Source organism: Choristoneura fumiferana, chromosome 30 (genome assembly GCF_025370935.1).
Source record: "Choristoneura fumiferana chromosome 30, NRCan_CFum_1, whole genome shotgun sequence".
NCBI classification, from domain to species: Eukaryota; Metazoa; Arthropoda; class Insecta; order Lepidoptera; family Tortricidae; genus Choristoneura; species Choristoneura fumiferana.
This window is the reverse complement of record NC_133501.1, coordinates 9,364,818-9,375,570: the sequence shown is the minus strand read 5'-3', so window position 1 is coordinate 9,375,570 and position 10,753 is coordinate 9,364,818. Positions and strand designations below refer to the sequence as shown.

Here is a 10,753-nt window from a genome sequence, read left to right as displayed (position 1 = left end):
ATTTTGTTATGAATATGAATTGTGTATTGTATATATATCATGACAATTAAGAAAAATCAACGAAACAAGCCGTAGTTACGCGTACTTCCTTACGATAGAAAAAAAAAACTTTAATGAACCTCTCACCCTCAGGTATATCTGCCAAAAGTACAAAAACCTAAAAAAATATGATTTGTACAGTCAAATTATGATTGGTTTTTTTGGAGTATTTTTGTATTTCTTATTTCAACTCCAAATTTGTTACTTTTACGGGTATCCCGTGAAACCATATCGAAAATACAAACTGAGACATGGATGCACAGAAAAACCAGAAAAAGAGACCAGCACTGGGAATCGAACCCAGGTCCTCAGCAATCCGTGCTACCCGTAAAAGTAACAAATTTGGAGTTGAAATAAAAATACAAAAAACTCCAAAAAACCAATCAATTTTGATTGCTTAATAGCGACATCTCTTGTCTGGGTGAGCGGTTAGTTCCGAAAGAATGTGACGTCTCTTGACGAAACATAGATGTCGCTTGTGCTGCTGCTTAAGTAGCATAGTAAGAAAGAGATATATATGCATAGGAAAATTCGTGTCTAGATTCCTGTCCAGCAGTGGTGTAGCACGCAGCACGGATTGCTGCGGACCTGGGTTCGATTCCCATTGCTGGTCTCTTTTTCTGGTTTTTCTGTGCATCTATGTCTCAGTTTGTATTTTCGATTGTACAGTCAACGTCATAAATAAGTAATCACTTTTGTACCTTGTCACTTTAACGTCATGTTTGAAAAGCCATACGAAATTGTGTAACGACTGAAAGCGACAAGGTGCAGAAATGATCACTTACATATTTATGACTATGACGTTGACTGTACTTAGAAGTCTATTATCAAAAAAAAGTTTCGTTGACTTTTCCTTAGATCAGAGGCCATATTGTCTAAAGCGCGGGCATTCACCCTCTATTTCTGCCCTCTTCCAACACCGTGCGTATGACAGAAACAAGTGGTGACAATGATTGTGATTCCGAGTGCTCCGGACAGTAAGGTCTCCGGTGCCGCAGCGTGGTCGCGACCACTCGGTGTTGGTGTCTATTAATTGTGATTGTTCTTTTACTTGAGTAAATGAAAAATTTATTTGTTAAATACTATTTTCGGTAACTGCCGAATACACTGTAAATCGGACGGTTGAAAAGTAAAATATGTAAATGTGATCACTTGTATTATTTTTAAATAAAAACTATACTTATGTAATGTAATGTAATGTAAGAGATATAGAAGTGTCATCGTGGGATTCCGTAATCCGTACGTAACTAAGTTTCGCCATGCCGTCCGTCCGTCCGTCCGTCCGTCCGCAGCTTTGCTTAGAGACTGAGACTGAGACGCTGTCAAAATTATAAAATGAAATTATAAAAAACATTTCTTGGGGCAACGTGGAAAAGATTTTTTTACATCTAAACCCGAAGTAAGGGCACAAGCACAATAAAAGTAATATAGGCAGTAATTCGACTTCATACTAGAGGGCCAAAATCGACGCACGCACTCAGCGGAGCGTCTTACACGGCCGCGGCCGCTAACCCGACTTGACTACGCAACGCAGTGCCACGCCGCGCGCCGCGCAGTGCGGTCGCTGCGCTGGTCGTGGTCGAGTGAGTGCACGAGAACGTGTGTATTGCAGTGTTTACGAGTGCCTAAATTCAACGCTGATAAAACCAACATTATCATTTTTTATTATTAAGTACAAGCTTTTATTTAGTTTCACCTGTCCCGTTGTCTGTCTGTAGTCAAATCTTGCAAGTCAAATTTGACCAACTTCTAGTAGTTAGATTGACTTGAAATTTGGAATACTTATGTAAATCGCGTGACAATACAATAATCTAGTAGTGACATCCTGGTAGTCCAGCCAGGATCGTTTCCGCAGGACGGAACTCTTCAACGGTTAATAGCATCGACTTGAAATTTGGTATGCAAATGTAGTTTGGGTGACAATGCAAGCACAGTCAGCAAAAGAAGCTTGTATTATAAATATTTTTTTATGGTTGGGTTATTTCAATTTCCTGCTGATGCTGAAAGGTACAATTAATACCTATTAAGTACTTTATTATTAGTCTATTAAAATTTGTCTAGGTACCTACTGAACAAAATGTAAACCATACTGATGTCTAAATTGCTATTTACAAATTAAATCTTCTATAAAAATATAAATTTTAACGAATTTATAAATTTGAACTAATATTAATTCACATTTTTAAAAACTTATTTAGTTTAAAACATTCTTCGGTGGTTAACAATTTGTTAAGGTACAGTCAAGGGCATAAATATATGTAGGTACGTTACCACGACGTCAAAAATATCTATACACCTTTATGTCACTATCTATAAGGTCGATGTATACATAAATGTGACAATATTGCTGTATAGATATTTATGCCCTTGACTGTATATATATTTTTCTTGTTTTAACTATCATTGGCACATTGAGGCTAAACCTTTGTATGTGAGCATCTCGAGTTGTCGCCCTGCAGTCAGTCGCACCCTACGCACCTACCTAAACAAATAGACTTAAGGGCTGTTTCACCACCCATTGATTAATTTTAATTGACGGATAAATGTGATGCTGTCTCCGTTTTTAACCCCCGACGCAAAAAAAGGGGTATTATAAGTTTGACCGCTGTGTGTCTGTTTGTGTCATCGTAGCTCACGAGTGGACCGATTTGAATGCGGTTTTGAGGGTTCCGTAGCCAAAATGGCAAAAACGGAACCCTTATAGCTTCGCCATGTCTGTCTGTCCATCCGCGGCTTACTACGCACATACAATAAAAATCTACACACGTCTGTTTTACTTTTTGTAGTTGCCAACCCTAGCGCTCCGCGCAGCCGTAGGTATAAATTTCAAGAATACGGCCGAGTTTGTCTACTGCCTGCTGTTAGTTGTATTGTCGTAAGGGTATGTTGATTAGATCGAAAAACATAATTTTGTTAAGACCATTTTTTTTATTTAGCGCTGCATTTGCAAAATAAGGCTTAAAAGTACATACTTAACATAGCGGCCATTTTTGTTAAAGAAAAGTAATAGTCCCCATTCCGTCACAAGCTAAACCTTGGCTTGAAAAATCTGAAAAAAATCATAACAAATAGTAGTGGAGTTTTGAACCACATTCACTTCAACGACTCGGTAAAGTAGGTAAATAAAAATATGGGCTTATTATAACGCACACGCGGCACGCGGTTATAACTCACGTGGCATTTCTATCAAGTGATTATATACTTTGATTTCTATTATTCTTATTACTAGTTCAGTGATAAAAAACTGTCGCACAGATACAACTTCGGAGGCTATTGTCTGACGCGCTGAAGTCCGCGGTCGCACCCGCCATCTGTTTCTATCCTCGTCTAATGCCGTGTGACAGAAAGAAGTGGTGAAAGCGATTGTGATTGCAAGGATGTTATACTCGCTCGACCAGAATTAGGCGAACCAACTTGACAGTTCATTACGAGTTCATTACACACAAATGTTGCCACCGTTTCACCAATGTTGTAATATCGATATTGAAAAAAGAACACAATAATAATGAAAAAATATATATTTTATTTTAAAGATTTGGAAAAAAGTGTTGAACGTTGATAAGGACGCCATCCACTATTTTGTTTTATTGACATTTCATTTATTATGTTATTCGACTGCCAGCGGTTTGCTCGGAACTATTTCCGTTATTGTGAAATTTTCGTTACTTTATTGATTTAGTTTTTATTTGTTGTTATAATTTAATTTTTTGTCGTTTTAGGAATAAAGTCCAGAAGTGACCAACCTTTTTTAATCCGCGTCTACACAAGGTTATATCGACATATTCCTATGCCCTTTTTTTTTAAATGTCTGGTAACATTTTCAGTTGTCAATCTAGTTCACCTAATTTTGGATTCGAGTAAGGTTAGACTGGGATTCCGCTCGTTGATTCGTTGGTGTACACACGTGCCCCGGTGTAATCTCTAAGAATAGTGATCTCGGTTCAATACCTGGGTAGTTTTTACTAATATTGGTGTTGGTTTATAACAATTTTATCATCCAGGTGGTTTTACACGTAAGTATTTGGGATTTTTTAGCATGAGTGACAAAGATCCTCCCGATAAGGGAGGCTCGTTGTCGTTTATTACAAATGAGGGTATGTCATCACAAGACTCATACGATGGCTCATTTCTACCTCTCACTCAAGCTTCACAAATGCAAATTGGGGATGTACAAAGTGCAAATAGAAAGCGAAGTGCAATGCTTGATGGTGGTATTGTTAGCATATCCGAGTCTCCGAAAAAAATTCAATCTCCTGGTGATTCTATTCAAAATATGTATGTCACTCCCGGTTATAACGCAGACGATCCGCCCTTGAAATATTCAGATGCAGACAAGGGACCCTTTGTGGTTCACATCAGTAGGACTGAGCCAGACCCCTCAGCTGGTTTAACATTGCGCGTCCTGAAACTAGCTCAGCTTCTACATAAAAACAATATTAAAGGTATTTTGGAAGGTTCAATAAAAGCCATGGGTCGTAATAAAATTGCCGTTAGTTTCAAATCAGCAAATGAGGCAAATTGTTTTTCCGATTCTGAGTTTATACAAAAAAACAAATTAACTGCGTCTATCCCACGGTATCAAGTATCTAGGATGGGTGTAGTGAAAAACATCCCGACTGAGTGGTCACTTGAGGAATTGGTCTCAGGTATTGATTTCCCTTCAAGCTTTGGTTGCTCAACTGGTCAGATTATTAAAGCGCGCAGATTGTTCAGAAAAGTGCGTAGGGAAGGACAAGCCCCAGAATGGATCCCCTCAAACACAGTAGTTCTCACTTTTCACTCTCAATCACTTCCAGAGAAAATATATATTTTCAACACATCTATACCAGTTGCTACCTATGACCTCCCAACCATACAATGCAGAAACTGCTGTAAATTTGGCCACATAGCAGCAAAATGTAGGTCTAAGCCATGTTGTTACAACTGCTCCCAACAACACACAGGTGAATCTTGCACAGTGCCACAAAACAAAATAAGTTGTTTGTTCTGCTCTGGGCCTCATAAAGCTACAGATCCAAAGTGTCCTGAACATAGCCGTCAAAAGGCTATAAAACTAGTTATGTCTGAAGAAAATATTGGATATCTTGAAGCGGCTCAGCGGTTCCGCCCCGTTAGGACAAGGTATGCGGATGTATTCCAAAAACCGTTTGATACACCCCAGCCTCTTCCATTCCCCAATCACCACTCCCCCTCTCCAGTCCAGTCCAGGGCACCCACCCCAAATTATATAGAAGATTCCCCATCACAGAAATCATATAAAAAAACAATTTTCACCGAACGAAGGCAAACTCGCCAAGCACGTTCTGAAAAAATGTATGATAGACAGGCTCATCAACAAATAATTCGTGAACCCCCTTCAGTCATGCCCAATGGGTGTGCACTGACTAATCCCCCTAGTTCTACAACTCCAAATGACAATTTGTTGGAGCTCCTAACTGGACTCTTTTTTTTTTTTTTTTTTTTTTATTTGAAACGGGCCACGTACAAAGCGGAAAATATCTAAGCGGCTAATATCTCCAAACGTGACTTCAACCCAGCCTTTATCAAGGGGAAACTGTAGTCTGACCACTTTGAAATTAAAACAGTTGGAAGTTTCGACAAAATTAACGACACAACGCTCATGCCCTGTAAGTATTCGTCGCGTCCCACTGCTCTCACAGCTTCCACAAAGTTCTGCACCTTAACAGAAAATGGGACGATATCCTTCTGATATTCTAGCGACACAGGTTGCAGTCTCTTAATGTCTTGCATGAGCCTGGATATTATGCAGTCTGGATCACCAAATCGTAGCTCTAATGTTTCCATCAATCGTTCAGGCGAAGTCGCGCTGATTAGCAGAGCTGAGACTGCCTCTTTTGCAGGTCCACGAAGACACTTCCTTAGTCTCCAGAGGTTTTCTTTGTGGCTAAAATGGCACACATCCGTCGATTCTTCATACGCCTTTTTAAAGGCCAGCCATTCCAGTGGGTCACCGGAGAACTCAGGTAAATCACGCGGCGTGCATATGCGGCTCAATAAATTAGAATTAGGTTTGTTCTGGACGGAGAATGCGGTCAGATTTTTCACTGACTCAGAGAGCATTCGAACTATGTCATAAGACGTGCCAGCGCCTGTGTCCGTGAGCGCGGGCTGAGGGCCCAGCTCGGGTCCATGGTTGTTGGGCACCTGCGCCTCCAGTTCCTTTTGACTTCGCTCGACCCATTTCTCTACGTCGCGGCGTACACTAATCTCGCTGCCGTGTGAACTGCAAGCCTCTATTTCGGCTAAGTCTGCTTCTAGCTCTTTATCTATAAGCTGCATCTGTATTTCGGCCTTTTTCTTTTCCGCTTTGGCGATGTCTTACCGAACAATGTCTTGTCCCAGCTACAAACAATTCTTCCTCTTATTACTGCTAACGCTAATGGATCAGAATATCTTGCAGTGGAACATACAGAGTGTTAGAAATAAAAAACCGGATCTAATTCATCTATTAAACAAATTTAAACCAGTGACTTTTGCCATTGCTGAGACATGGTTAAAACCAGAGTCCACCTTTAGGATTCCGGGTTACTCATGTCTACGAGATGACAGAAGCGACGGGTACGCAGGTTGCGCTCTCCTTGTTAATAGATCTTTTGTGTATAACCTTATTTCTATCCCTAACCACAGCCCTGGTATTAATATCATTGCAGTAAGGTTACTAAATCTTGCATTTATTTCAGTCTACATTCCTCATCCAACTTTAGCTTTATTATCAGAACTTAATACTATCCTCTCAAATATTTCAGGTCCCTATATTATTCTAGGAGATTTCAACTGTAAACATACCTTATGGGGCTCTCCCACTTGTGATTCAAACTCTGCTGCTTTGTTAGACATGCTTGATGATTTGAATCTTTGCGTTTTAAATGATGGCTCTCCCACAAGAAGGACTTCACCCCTTCAAAATTCTAGCGCATTAGACCTGACCCTTGTCTCTTCAAATTTAATATCCTCCTTTAATTGGAAGGTATTAGATCGTTCGTTCGGCAGCGACCACTTCCCTATACTCTCCACTATCATAAATTCATACCCGTCGCCTTCAATTTCTCCTCCCCTCTTAAAATACAGAACCGCCCAGGCCGACTGGGGCAAATTTTCCCAAAACCTAGATGATGAGATCAGCAGCTTGGATGAACCTGACGGTGATAACCTTCTCGAAGTATACCCTAAGTTTGTAGACCTACTCATTAAAGCTGCTGACTTAGCCATCCCTCTTAAAAATACAGCCCGGCATAAAATTCCCTCGCCACCATGGTGGGATTCAGAATGTACTAAAGCCATTCATGAACGTAATCATGCTGAATTCACATATTCTGCTAATCTCACCATGGACAACTACATATCCTTCAAGAAGACCCTAGCTAAATCAAAGAGATTGCTCTCAAAAAAGAAATCACAGGGTTGGACTAAATTCTGTGAATCACTGTCTCCTAGATCTCCCGTGTCTCTGGTTTGGAAGAGAATAAAAGCTTTCCGACGCGGTATGAATTCCGATTCTAATGCAACATCCAACTCCACTGATTCATGGTTGCCAGCCTTTATGGACAGATTGTCACCTTCCTTTGTACCAGCTGAAGACCTATTCCCTGCTCCAAATTCTCAATCCCATCCTGCTTTGGATAGTATGGATGAACCTTTCTCCTTCCCCGAGCTTTTATGTGCCTTAGATAACCTTAAAGATTCTGCGCCGGGAATTGACGGTATCCCTTATTCGTTTTTGATAAATGCATCACGTGAGACTAAAATGTACTTTTTGAAAATAATAAACTTGATCTTTATCACGGGAGTGGTACCAGAAGCGTGGAAAACTCAAATTGTCATCCCCTTACTCAAACCCGGTAAAGATCCTAATGATCCATCTTCTTATCGCCCTGTAGCACTCTCTTCGGTCCTGGCAAAAATTATGGAACATCTAATCAAAAACCGTCTTGAGTGGATCTTAGAGAATCGTAATATCCTGGCTAAATCACAATTTGGTTTCCGTAGAGGGTTGGGAACTATGGACAGTCTGAGTATTTTAACAACTGATATTCGAATGGCCTTCAGCAAAAATCAATATTTGGTGGGAGTTTTTTTAGATATATCTTCAGCATATGATGACGTCAATCTCTCCATACTCAGGCAGAAAATGCTCCAGCTGAGTATTCCGTTGAGATTGACAAACATCATATGTAATCTATACATGGCTCGATATATATGCGTCCGGGTAAATGGTACTACGCTTCCATCTCGACCTGTATGGAAGGGCCTACCCCAGGGCTCGGTCTTAAGTCCGTTATTGTACAGCCTCTATACGTCTGATTTACAATATTCAGTTGATAGCTTTTGTAATATTTTGCAGTATGCAGACGATATTGTCCTGTATAGTAGCTCTCCCTCGCTGGATAACTGCGCGTCAAGTCTAAATACAGCCCTTTCATACTTAAAAGACTGGTTAGATCGCCATGGTCTGTCACTATCGGTCCCCAAATGTAATACTGTTATATTTTCTCGTAAAAGAGTTATCCCACCCATAAATATCAGTATAGAAAATCAAGCTATTGCTACTTTGGACAAAGTTAAATTTCTGGGAGTATATCTTGACTCGAAACTGTCTGGGGTTCATCATCTGAATTTCGTTGTCAATAAATGTGAAAAAAGCCTGAATGTTATGCGGTCCTTATCAGGCGTTAGATGGGGTAGCCACCCGTACACCCAAAAAATACTTTATAATGCTATAGTTCGAAGTCACTTCGACTATGGTAGTTTTATCCTAGAACCGTGTAGCAAGCTAGCATTAATAAAACTTGACAGGATGCAAGCTAGGGGTCTGAGAATTGTTGTTGGTGCCATGAAATCCTCCCCGATAAACGCACTACAGGTAGAATGCCTAGATCCTCCACTCATACTCCGCAGACAGTATTTGGCCGATAGATTTTTTCTAAATGTTACTCAATTCCCTAACCATCCTATTAATCGTAAAATTAAACGCCTGTCTAACCTTTCGACTTCCTCCAACTATTGGTCACATAAAGAGCTGCCTCCTCTAATTAAATCATTCAACAAATTTATGTCTGTCCCTGTTTTCCGCTTTAATAAAAACCCCATCTTCTGTTTTGATTATGAAACTTTAATTTTCGAACCAACTGTAGTTTTTGATTTGGGAATACGTAAAAAATCTGCTGCTGCTAATGCTGAATTTATTGAGGTCATGAATAAGAAATGGAATGGGTGGACAAAAATATATACCGACGCCTCTAAAACGTCTGGGGACTTAAATGTCGGATCCGCGGTCTGGATTCCCAGTCACCAAACTATATTGAGTTTCAAATGTCCAGCGCAGTATTCGGTATTCACGGGAGAGTCTGTGGCTTTATATGAGGCAGTATCCTACATACAATCTCACCAACTCAATAAGACCATAATTTTATCAGATTCCTTGAGCTGTTTACAGGACTTAGTGAAACTCCCTTTCCATTCTAAAGATAACTTCTATCTAACTCTAAAAATTAAGGAGAAGCTAAGAATATGCCATCTAAATAATCTTCAGGTAGTTCTGGCTTGGATCCCCAGCCATAGCGGCATAGTAGGCAATGAACAAGTGGACCAATATGCAAAAGATGCTATCCAGTTAGGAATCAATACCTATGACAAATCCTTTAGTCGTGACTTAAGATCTAATGTCCGTCCTCAACTTCTTGAGATCTGGGAAAATTTGTGGCACAGATCACAGCAGACCAAAGGACGACACTATGGTAACTTGCAGCCTGACCTTCCTTCAAGACCATGGTTTTTTAAATACCGAAATTTCAATAAACTGAACACGACGACAATAATAAGGCTGCGTCTTGGTCACTTTTGCTCCCCAGTTTTTTTGGCTAAACTCAGAATTAAGGACAATTCAATATGTGAATGCGGTATGGGCGAAGGAACTTTAGAACACATATTCTTGGAATGTCCAAAAATATCTGTTCCTATATACGACCTACTACCCCATAACATCTGTAGACCTGTTAACGTAAATTTCCTTTTAACACTGGTTTTCTCCCCCTTTTGTAGTATACTAGACTCATTTTTATCTAAAAATAACATCAAATTATAATCCAAACCTGAATCCCCTTTTTACTTCTCCCCCCCCCCCCGTTCCCTTTTTTTTGGTATATGACCCTGCAATCCCTTAGTTGAAAGAAAAAGAATCCCGTAGTTAAACTGTGTCTAATTATATGTTAAGTAGTGGGTTATTCAGTGGTGGCAGGTGGTTACTTTTTGTTTTAGATTGGTTGTGGCTGGTATTCTACCGAACAAGGACAGCTCTACCGTACTCGACCTGAAGTCGTCTGGCAGTGTCTTATCCAACCTCGACATTGGCGGAATCATCGCATCGTTCGATGGGGCCATTATAATCCCAAAAATTGAATTGAATTGAAGGTTAGACTGAGCGTGTACATGAAAAACAGGGATGGTATTTCCATGTCGGTATTATCAGGGCCGATAAAGAGTGTCATCCGTCAAAACGAACGAGTCAAAGCTTACAATAGAGATCCGTGATAGAGATCCACATATTTTTTATTTTTTGTTCAGGGCTATGGAACAATCCGTATACGACTGGACTATCGTAATTTGGCTGTAAAGAAAGCTCTTTCACTTTTTTAAATTAATTGATGCTACTTAAAAATCTGGTATTTTTTTCTGTTAATTAGAAAGGTTATTCCTA

The 10,753-nt window shown here is 39.9% G+C and overlaps 1 protein-coding gene across 1 annotated transcript in view; it reads left to right on the top strand.

Annotated features, from left to right (window-relative positions):
• Nucleotides 1-10,753, top strand: part of LOC141444841 (tubulin beta-1 chain-like) — a 33,264-nt gene that overhangs the window by 5,494 nt on the left and 17,017 nt on the right. The gene's annotated exons all lie outside the window — the stretch shown is intronic.